At 39.5% G+C, this 947-nt stretch overlaps 1 pseudogene; it reads left to right on the top strand.

Annotated features, from left to right (window-relative positions):
- The first annotated feature begins 806 nt into the window (after window positions 1-806).
- Window positions 807-947, top strand: part of LOC137976262 (lipopolysaccharide-induced tumor necrosis factor-alpha factor homolog) — a 7136-nt pseudogene continuing 6995 nt past the window's right edge.

The raw sequence follows: 947 nt of genomic DNA, 5'->3' as shown, positions 1-947 counted from the left end.
TCCTAGATCTAGTGCTAGATTAAGTATTTTTTTCCTCATTTGCAAATGACAAACTTACGGTTAAATTGTCTCGTCCTCGTCCAAACAGCATCGCTCCCTTACGAAAGGGAAAATTACCTCGCCGAACATTACAACTGCAGGTGAGAATTACTACTTTCTGAAGTAATGATCGAAAATCCGGCAGCCATGTTTGTTATTCTAAATGATTAGTATCCAGTCTCTTGAGAAGAAAATAAAGTCTCAAAAGGAGCCAATCGCCTCTATCCATATTTTAATTGAAGAATTTAAGGACGGTGCCTACTAGTTCAAAGGTATGTATGCCCCGATTTATGATTATGCAGAAAAGGTAGATCTTAACAAGTGTTATTGAAAGCCAACAAGAAAATTGGGGTAGCCACGCATTTTTCAAAGATATTCATGAACAATATTTGTAAAAAGCGCTAAAATACACAGCAATGTATGGCATTCTTTCTCAAAATGAAGCTTAATTATCTCTAAAGAATGCATGGTAACCCCCAATTTTCTTTTTGGATACCAAGAGTACTTATGAAGATCTACTTTCTCTGCATAGTTTTTAAACCGCGCAAAAATATCCCTGCATTAGTAAAGCATCACCGATAGGAAATCCGAGTATCTGGAGTTGCGCAGAACGTATGCGCAATAACAATAGTAGGCATAGCAGACAGACCGGGGAAAGGCATGGCTTTCGGGGAAGAGAGAAGTCTGGGGCCCAGTTCGATCAAGTCACGAGATGAGGTGAATATCAAACAGACAGTAGTAAGATACGATCAAACAAGTTGGAAAGTATGGCAGATAAAGGAAAGCCTCCACCTTACAACTATGGTGCTATTCCAACAGACCTCTGGTTATCAGGTCCCACCGCCTTATCCTTCAGGAGGTACGATATTGATTAATGTTAGACCTGCAAGTTTTATTTCCTCTTCTGG

Source organism: Montipora foliosa, chromosome 11, assembly GCF_036669935.1.
Source record: "Montipora foliosa isolate CH-2021 chromosome 11, ASM3666993v2, whole genome shotgun sequence".
Classification (NCBI taxonomy): domain Eukaryota; kingdom Metazoa; phylum Cnidaria; class Anthozoa; order Scleractinia; family Acroporidae; genus Montipora; species Montipora foliosa.
Note: the sequence above shows the minus strand (reverse complement) of the source record. Positions and strands in the feature narration are given on the sequence as shown.